The sequence below is a fragment of the Amblyomma mixtum genome, chromosome 9 (assembly GCF_055824585.1).
Source record: "Amblyomma mixtum isolate Tamu chromosome 9, ASM5582458v1, whole genome shotgun sequence".
Lineage (NCBI taxonomy): Eukaryota > Metazoa > Arthropoda > Arachnida > Ixodida > Ixodidae > Amblyomma > Amblyomma mixtum.
The window spans coordinates 51492354-51502127 of NC_143020.1; the positions used below are offsets into that span (position 1 = coordinate 51492354).

General features: G+C 45.9%; 1 pseudogene; it reads left to right on the plus strand.

Annotated features, from left to right (window-relative positions):
* The first annotated feature begins 4386 nt into the window (after window positions 1–4386).
* LOC149328979 (kunitz-like toxin PcKuz1 pseudogene) lies at window positions 4387–9108 on the plus strand (annotated as a pseudogene).
* The last annotated feature ends 666 nt before the right edge of the window (window positions 9109–9774 follow it).

Genomic DNA, 9774 nt, shown 5'->3' on the forward strand with positions numbered 1-9774 from the left:
TTGCCTGCCAAAGGAATCAAAGCACCTACACAGCACGCGAGATCCGCCATCTATGCTTTATTTCCGAGTTTACAGTGCATCTTCGCCACGTCCGCGGCCAGAAAGATGCTGGTGCTAGTGTACTGCCCTGTGTCAGTGTCGTGGCATCCCATTCACCAGGGCACATAGAGGAGCTAGCAGCCCCCCAGCGCAACGTCCTAGAATGGCATTGCCTTCGTTCCTTATCCGCATCCGCCCTTCACAATTGTTCGCTTCCGTTTTTCTCCACGGTTATAACCTACGAGACAACAATTAGCGTCCCACGCCCCTCGGCGCCTTTGGCTTTCTGTCGCGCAATTTTTCGCCAACTGCCCCAGACGAGCTACCTTGATATTCATGAGGCAGAGCAGCTCGTCACCACTCGATTCCTATGGCCAAGCATCAATGCTGACGCCCGTCGCTGGTAACGAACCTGCCTTCAAAGCCAGAGCATGCCAGTTCCCTGGCATGCCGTAACGCCTGCATCTCTTTTTCCCCTTCAACCCGCGAAGTTATCGCGCGTTCATTTAGATCTTGTCGGTCTCCTGCCGTCATCATATAGGGCTTGTTATTGCTCACTTGTGTGGATCACTTTACCCTCTGTCCAGTCGTTGTCTACGACTGACAATTACTACAGAGGCAGCTGCTGCGGCCTTCTAGACCGCCTAGAGGTCTCCTGTCGGCTGAATCTCATTTCTCACTACCAACCGAGGGCTCCAGAGTCAATCGGCCCTGTTAACCTCTCATGCCAACATCCTGGGCATCCGAAGAAGTCATACCACCACCCATCATGAAGCATGCATGCTTGGGAAGTGGGATGGTAGAATTACTCCACCCACCACTAAAGGCTACTGTCACAGCTTCTCAGCCAAGGAAACGCATGTCGGACAACCTTCCCCGTCCTTCAGAGCATCCGCTCAGCACTAAAGGTTCACCTGGGCTACTGTTCCGCTGAATGAATCTACGGCGTACCTCTTCGCTTCCCTGGAGCATACTTCCCGTCTTCGTCCCCGCTGTTCATCCATGATGCTACCATCTACATCCGATACCGGCGCAACACATTTAGACACATTACCCCTGCCTTCTTTCTGAGTGCCACTCTTTGACCGTGTTTGTCAGCCAGCATCTGGACTTCTGCAACCATGTCATCGTCCGGTGTGACCACTTCCAACCACCCTTAACACCATCCTACTATGGACCTTTTCGCATGCTACACCGTACGAATAAGACCCTCACGCTACACATAATCAGCCGTGAAGAGATTCGGTCTGCTGGCCGACTCAAGCCCGCCTATGTTGTAATTTTTGTCGCCGTGGTCTCTCCCCTCGTCACTCCCCTCACTCTGGCTCCGACTCTGCCATCATCCTTCTCTGCCGCCTCATCGAAACAAGTTCACAGGCCACTGCTATAGCTTCCGCTCTGAGGGGAGGAGCCTTGTACCACCCCCTTGTGTCTCTCTCTGGCCCCAGGCCACAACTAGCTCCGCGTGTGAAGCCTGTGATTTAAGATGAAGTTTGCATTGTGCCTCGTAACGCAAGCAGCGCAATGAAAAGAGCAGTTCAAAGCTCAAAAGTGTCAGGGCTGGTTCTTCCTCGTCTTAACTCCAACATACAGATATCTGGCCGGTAGTGATGCAGGCACAAGGCGACCTGATCTAGGTGGCAGGAGAACGGCAAACAATTTCGAACAATAGCCGCAGAGAGCTAGCACGTCTAAGTTTGATTTTGCATAACTTACTCAAAGACAGTATTGTTTGTGTTACACGGACGGAATGATGAATGACAGCTTTTCTGCAGAATGCGAACTCTAATGCTTTGGCATTAAACTTCGGAAGGCGTTGGCTTTTGTTGTCGCTTCTGTTACGGCATGACGTCGCCGTTGTTCCAGCCCGAAATACTCCGTCTTGACAGCTGGCCACTTAAATGTATTTTCGCTTGTAAAGGATCCAGCCACTGGCAGGACGAGTGCATATTATACATATCGCGGCAGATTTCGTCTCGTATAGTTGGTTCATTGCTTTTCTTCGACAGATTACCACAGCGCTATACTCGGCTGTACTGTTTTGCGTGTCTTCTTGCTTTTGTGTGTTGCATAGCTCTGTGGTAATCTGTCGAAGAAAATAAGCCAGGGAGAACAAAACACTGACGGGTATGTTGATCATGAAATTGACAGAACAGAGAAAAGACGTAACTGTAAGATAAATTTAACCAAAATTAGCGTGTGCGCTATTTTATGGATCAGAGTGCAGAATGGACACAACATAAATAATGCAACAATATAATATAATGCAACAAAAATGGGACATTGGACAGCTAATGCAAAAACGTGGATAATGCCTGGAACGTATTCCTTTTCCATAGAGTGCAAGAATTGTACGCAAAATATAGCGACGCCTTCGAAATAAGTGTATGCATTTAAAGAACATTTTGCTTTCATTGGTTCCTAAATCTCTTTTCGGAGAACAACATTTTTGTAAAAATCAACACACGACAGATATAAGCTCTTGGAACCAAAGTCAATAGGTCAAATTCTCCAGGCCGAGATAATATGGCACACAAGTGGCAATCTTACATTTTTTTGCAGCAACCGAAGAAAAGTTGCCCCACATGCCAGAGAATTGCTTACCTGCAATACACGTGTTAGTATTTATGAGAAACATTGGTGGATGCGGATGCCTTCAGGCCTTAAAATAGTACGCCAACTTTATCGAGCACATATGCTGTGCTTTGAAAGCGCGAAGCTGCAGCTGTAAGGTGCTGCTACAATTCTTTTCCGGTCTGCACGGCATGTCTGTGCTGCGTCCGTCACATGTTTGCAGCGTTGCGGTTTTTTTTTTGTTGCAGCTATTGGCACAAAAGTTTTGGAGATTGATTTGTAGTAGCCATGAAAAATATTTGCACATCTATGTACATTTAACACTAAACTCTAAATTGAATGTTTTTAGGCCTGCAATATGAATGTACAATTCCTCGTATTGCGGACACTAATTCAGACGCATTTAATGTGCATCTTTGAGCCGTGCGCTTCTGCACAACGCTTATTGTGACAAAGAGGAGGGGCAAATTAGAATTTATCTCGCAATAAACTCAGTGTGCAGCTAAAGTTAGCCACAATTATTAAATGGACTAGGCCCCCCATCCTACGCGGCTAGTTCCAGCTTTGTGTTCTTTTGGGAGTCATTTAAACAAGTGTTAAATATGCTATTTTATGCCTAGGAAGGAAAGAAATAAACGGAAGCAATTAGCTTTTTGCTGAGCTCTTCGATACAGAGATGAAGTGAGAGTTTATAAGTAGGACACAACTTTGAAGAACAAATCACTGCAGGGTTTCTAACGTGTTACGCTTGCGAACCTAATAAAACAAATGCCCCGCCGCGGTGGCTGAGTGGTTACGGCGCTCGGCTGATGGCCCAAAAGACGCCGGGTCAATCCCGGCCGCGGCGGCCGAATTTCGGTGAAGGCGAAATTCTAGAGGTCCGTGTGCTGTGCGATGTCAGTGCACGTTAAAGAAGTCCAGGCGGTCTAAATTTCCAGAACCCTTCACTACGGCGTCCCTCAGAGGCTGAGTTACTTCGGGAAGTTAAACCCCAATAAAACAAACCTAATAAAACAAATGACTCGGCCAAAGCCGAAAGTCTGTCTGCTGAATTGACATGCATAAATTTTCAGCTGCTACAGTTTAACACCAGATACCGATAGATACTAGCAACTCACCATATTAATTGCGGGATCATCGTTTATCATACTAAAAACTCCGTTCTTAGAAACCCAGTATCTGCCCAGGCAGACCGGCAAGGTAGTGGTGCTACCCATTGCAGGCTTCTATTCAAATGCGAGCAGCGGCTCGAGAAGGAAGCTGCAGCAAGGTACAACAAACGGCACGAAAGCTTCACGTGAATCCTAATGCAATGTTTTCGTAGAAACAGCCGATGTTCGTTGTGCTTGCAGTTCATATCACTCCCACGTGGAGCTCACTGGGGCGAAAATGGCTTGAACACAAAAAGACTGCAAATTTCTTTGAAGTATTGCTCCTGTTGTAGACAATTTCAATACACGGGGCTTTCGTAGAAAAATATTCTGTGACTTTATTCGAAAGCTGAAGAACCACGTGTCTGAGCTGCTGCAATGTATCTAGGTGTGCACTGCAAAACATACTAACTACACGTGTTTAATATATGGCGCTAGACTGCCAAAACGACAAATGTAAAAGAACGTGTCCTCCCGCGCAAAATTCAAGCAGAGGATATACCACGTGACGGAAAATTCTAAATTTATTCTTTATATTTCTTGCTCATGTTTACGATGATCCCCGCTAGCCAAATAAAAGAGCATCCCTTTCGTCGGCATGCTCAGTGGTTTTTCAGAAGCCATGAAAGCACTATTTGTTTCAGCCATCGTGGGGGTCTTCCTCGCCATCTTTGCATGTGGCCAAGACTGTGGTATGGTTTCCTTGCTATAGCTGCTTCATACTCATGGTTTCGAATCAAATGTGGATGGCTGCCGAAAAGTGTTTTAAATTCTGAGCATTTAAAAGTTTTTCATGAAAGGTAGTCTATAAACTAAATTGTTCATAAAGAGAGCGCAAAATTGTATTTCCTGGTGACATGATGGGAGGTGCATTTTCGATGCAAATAGAGAAGACTGTCGCGTCTGGCTTGGTGGTGAGCAGTATAATTTGGAGAAGGGAATAAAATAAATTTTTAAACAAAGATAGAACAGCATGAATTTGAAGTACGGAAAGCTCCTGATGTGAAAGGTAGAAAATACTTTTTTACGAATATTCTGTGACGAACAGGAGTGTGGAATATTTACGGGTAGAAATAACAAATGCAAAACCGGCTATGAAAAAAGAAATAACCACTCAGTATTGTCTTAGTCGTCCTATTTTCCAGCTGCTCTATTGATATGTGTTGAAACGAACCTATGCTCAATATTGTTGCCAACTTAATCAAGTGTCTTGAACAGATTGGTCACCTTGGGCATATAACGAAATGAAAATAAGTACTATCTTTCAAAAACCTAATGTCAACGCTAGCTTAAATCCTGCTCAGGCAGAAAAAGAGATTGGTGATGAAACTAAACTGTGTACATGATATATGTGCCAGAAAGCCTATATACAAAAATTGTACGACAGCGTTGTAGCGGTGTAGTTGTAGCCCAGTTAGCAGAGCACCGGACGCGTAATTCAGAGGTAGTGGGTTTGGACCCCACGGGCGGCATGTGGTCGTTTCTTTTTGGAAATGGCATTCCCTTCTTCAGGGCAAATATACAATCACCGAGCTCCATCAATACACAAACTGGAGAGTGAGGGCAATGGTCCGTATAGCCGACCACACAACTGCTCTCATAGCGGTCGCGGCTGAAAAAGACAAACACAGAAATTTAGTAGAACGTTAAGTTGGGCGAGTTGGTACACAGAACACACAGAAACACAGAACGTGGAAATCAGAAAGGTTCAGAGAAGAGGATGAATGTGAGAAGCTATCGGAAAAAAAAAATGGCTGAGGCTTAACTTCGTTAAGCCTGGAGAATGCGAAGCATCATCGTGTCGCGTAATTTGGAGGCTCACAACCACAGCGACGGCGCGAGGTGGGCCCCCGTTTCTCCACTGTCGTGACGTCATCGTGTCACGTGGTGTGACGTCATGTATCATGTGATTTGGAGGCGCACAACCACAGTGACGGCGCGAAATGGGCCCCCGTTTCTCTACTGTCGTGACGTCATGTATCACGTGATTTGGAGGCACACAACCACATCGACGGCGCGAGGTGGGCCCCCGTTTCTCCTCTGTCGTGACGTCATCGTGTCACGTGGTGTGACGTCATGTATCACGTGATTTGGAGGCGCACAACCACAGCGACGGCGCGAAATGGGCCTCCGTTTCTCTACTGTCGTGACGTCATCGTGTCATGTGGTGTGACGTCATGTATCACGTGATTTGGAGGCGCATAACCACGCTGAAGGGCTGAAGTGGTAGCTAAAGTAGTATGCTTCGCATAAAAAGGAGAGCTAAGCACATCTCTCGACGCACCCGAAGCCCACTATCCTGCAAGACGCCGCCTGGTCCGAGCAGGCAAAACCCGATTCTGGAAGCCCGCTCTACCAGGCGGCTCCTAGCCAGAGGAGTGGGCTTCAAGTGCTCCGAGTGCTGCGCTTAGTGCTACTTTCCTATTTGTGCTCTAGCTCTTACGGTGGCCATTCCCATCATTTCGGCATTGTCTGTCTGTCTGTCTGTCTGTCTGTCTGTCTGTCTGTCTGTCTGTCCGTCCGTCCGTCCGTCCGTCCGTCCGTCCGTCCGTCCGTCCGTCTGTCCGTCCGTCCGTCCGTCCGTCTGTCCGTCCGTCCGTCCGTCCGTCCGTCCGTCCGTCTGTCTGTCTGTCTGTCTGTCTGTCTGTCTGTCTCTCTCTCACCGTCTGTCTCCCTGTCTGCTTCTCTCTCTCTCTTGCGGCCTGGGACACACTTTACTTTTTTTTCAGTGCCAATATAATCTTTCTTTCTGTGTCTGTCTGTCTGTCTGTCTGCCTTAAGCAGATCTTCTGGCTGGCTGCCACCTGCCCAGCGGTTGGACATTCCGGCCACCATGTCAGACGACAGCCCATTAAATCGTGAAAGGTTTCTCGGGAAGAGCAACCTGGGTCGCAACCCAACCCAAGTCCCACCGATGGCAACACCTACCATAGCACCGGGCTTGTGCCATTGCTCACCTACCCACTGGGTGGCTTAGTTGCCAAGGTGTAGCTGGGGGTAACCAGGTAAGAACATGGGGCGCTAATTGGTCGGCACCGCCCCTAAGCGCAATAAGCAGCAGCGGTTAGGAGAAGAACGTGATTCGAACGATGCTTGCGCGGTTGCTAAACGGAAGTGCAAGTTGTGGTAATTAAGTGGTAGCCTAGCACAACCTAGCAGATCGTAGTTCCAATTTACGTCATGTTAGCGCACATGTCTGCATTTAGCATAATTACTCAAATGAACTGAAGCCGCCGCGGTGGCTCAGTGGTTATGGTGCTCGGCTGCTGACCCGAAAGACGCGAGTTCGATCCCGGCCCCGGCGGTTGAATTTCTTTGGAGGAGAAATTTAGAGGCCCGTGTACTGTGCGATGTCAGTGCACGTTAAAGAACCCCAGGTGGTCAAAATTTCCGGAGCCCTCCACTACGGCGTCTCTCATAGCCTTAGTCGCTTTGGGACATTAAACCCCATAAAACCAAACCAATCAAAGGAACTTAATTTATTTTTTCGCTCTTCACGTTTGTCCTCTTTGTACTTTTTCAATCTCCACGTTTCCTGTCTCTTTGTTTGTGTTTTCAGCGGTGACCGCTGTGACAGCTGTTCTGTGGTAGGCGATACGGTCCTCTGGCCGGACTGTTAAGTTTGTTGCGAGGGCGCGGATCATACCTCCTCGCTCGTTTTGTCACCTTGTATTGACTGAACTCAATCATTGCATACTCGCACTGACGAAGAGAACATCATTCCCAAAACTGCTTAATTTAAGAAAATATTCGGACGAATTTTGTTTTTTTTTAATTATTTTCTTCTTTCAGGTCCACCTCCCCCGCCATGCGTCTATCCTGATGGTATGCATTTCAGCTTTGATATCTTTCTGCTATATCCAGTTTTTTTTGCAGAATTTGCTTATTATGCAGCCTTAAAAAGCTGTTCAAAGCTTTTCAGAATTAACAGCCCTCCTCTATTTCCGTTCCGCTGAAACGATGAAATCGGCTCTCACTTCTCTGTTATGTGCGTTGAGCAGAGGAGGTTACGTGCGTGAGGAAAATTCACCATTACCATGATAGGTTCTCCGATGACTGGGATATTGAACTAACGTTAACATAGAACATAGAAAGGTGATCTTTCTTCCTGAAAATTCCGTTTATGACTGTACCTACCGAGCAAAAATTTCTTCCTTTGCCTGAAAACAGTTCTAAACAATGTTCGGGGCTTGCATTTGCAACACGCGTACAAACAAATGACGCGCATCATTGGCAATGGTTCTTTGTATGATTGTATCAAGTAAAAAAAAATACCTTTTTTATTATATCCTCAATGTTTAATATTCAAGTCTCAAGGTTCCTCAGGTTGGAATTCCGTGTGCAGGCTTAGCTATTCACTGAATCCCCGAATAATATTTCCACAGCTTGCACATGCATGCGAGTCGTTTGTTTATGGCAGCTACAAAATGAAAAAAAAAAGCTTTTACTAGCCGACAAAAAATGCAGTATGCGGTCTATTCGCTATAGCACTCTACCTCGGAGAAGAATGGAGTGTTTTACTTTATAAACTGAACAAAAGCCTAGAGCCCTGCGCTCAGTGCGTTTGTTTTACGCTACATCTTTGTTGACTGCAAACCACATTTTTTTTTCATTTCTGAAATTTATGCAATCCTTTTCGCGGAGCTTAAATCGTGGCGGGAGAATAAGAAATGCGCTGTCAACTTAAAATTTTAAATTTTACATGAAGGACGCCACATCAGTGCACAGATCAGAGGCTGAAAAGGCAAGACAATAAGATGATTTATGTCCTTCCGGGGCTGAAAAAAGAGCAAAATCAAGAAAATAACGGAGCATGGTAGATGATGTGAAATGAGCTCCAGTGATATAAATGACAGAACTGAAGAATTTCACTTACTCATTTTAGATTTTAATCCAATATTTCCTGGATTCCTCGATGTCAAAACTTTTACATGCACGCAGATTTGTGGTTCTTGATGAACAAATACGCTAAATGCTTGAGATAACGCCCGGCTGTATATGTCCTCATTATCTTCCATGCTCCTAGAGATGTTCGATTTGAAAAGTGCAGTGCAAACTCATCTTTACTGCATACCTGCCGAGAACCCTATGAGCGGTCAGCATTTAGTGCGCCTCTTGTAGTTATCAAAAAGATAGTCGGCTGAGTTGGTACCTGTGCTGATTGGTTATGTTCTGTGCAGGTTGTAAGGAGCCGAAAAAAGTTGAACCATGCCTGGCACTTCTGCCGAAGTACTACTTCAACCCTGTGACCAAGAAGTGCGAGAAGTTCAACTGGGGAGGATGCTGCCCTAACTGTAACAATTTCGCGACGCTTGAGGAATGCCAAAGAAGCTGCATTGGTTAATCATAACATGCTGTTCGCAGTGGCCTCTCTGTTTTTTTACCGTTATCGGAGAGACCAAGAGCAGGTTGAAATAAAAAAAACATCTTTTTGAATTCTTCGTTGTTTCGTCCCACGAGTGTGCCACCACGCAGATTACATCACTCTTGCGTCATGGTATTGTACACTTGGTATTGTACACTGGTATTGTACATTTGATTATACAATTGTAAACATGGTATTGTACACTTGAATATAACTTTAAGTGAGCAGCCTTGTGAAACTGGAAAGTCGACGACGTAATTAATCAGCAGTATTAATATGAGTGCGGGCACAAACTTAGTTTTTGGTGGCACACGTGGTTGCATCTAAAAATTAGCTTGCTTTGGTTTATGTTGATTAATTACCCAAGGCTACTCCAGTGATGAGGGACGCCGCAGGGAAGGGCTGCGGGAACTTCGACCACCTGTGGTTCTTTAACGTGCACTGAGTGTCTTGCATCTGAAAAAATATCATCACAGCTGAAAACAGGCATACATTCTGTATTTACTAAGAACGGTAATTGGATGTGGCTGTTTTCAGTATTTCGATTACGCATTCGCGTGTGGTGATAATCTTGCGACTTTTAGCTCGAGCAAAGCTAGCACGGAACAATTTTGTGCATTACTATAAGCGTTTTGTGGAGCTTTG